Here is a 314-nt window from a genome sequence, read left to right as displayed (position 1 = left end):
TCGCCCTTTGCGGGGGTCGGCGGAGCGTGCCGGCGGGGAAGCGTGCAGGGGTAATGTGCTCCTGCCTCAACCTCACCTCGCCCGGGCAAGGATTTTCCTCTTGGCCACGTCATCGCAGAGGAACAAGGGACAAAGTACATGGCCCTGAAGGCTCTTAAAGGCGCACCTGGGGCTGCCCCAAAGTTATGTCCCCATGCCGGTGCGGGTCTCAGAGCCCCTGAGAGGCTGGCAACTGCCTGGGTGCAGGCAGGGGTGGCAAAGCAGGGACGGTGTCTCCAGGGAGCTGCGGGAAAGTGAAGGGAAGTGCAGTCAGC

The sequence above is a fragment of the Phaethon lepturus genome, unplaced genomic scaffold (genome assembly GCF_000687285.1).
Source record: "Phaethon lepturus isolate BGI_N335 unplaced genomic scaffold, ASM68728v1 scaffold40490, whole genome shotgun sequence".
Classification (NCBI taxonomy): Eukaryota; Metazoa; Chordata; class Aves; order Phaethontiformes; family Phaethontidae; genus Phaethon; species Phaethon lepturus.
Note: the sequence above shows the minus strand (reverse complement) of the source record.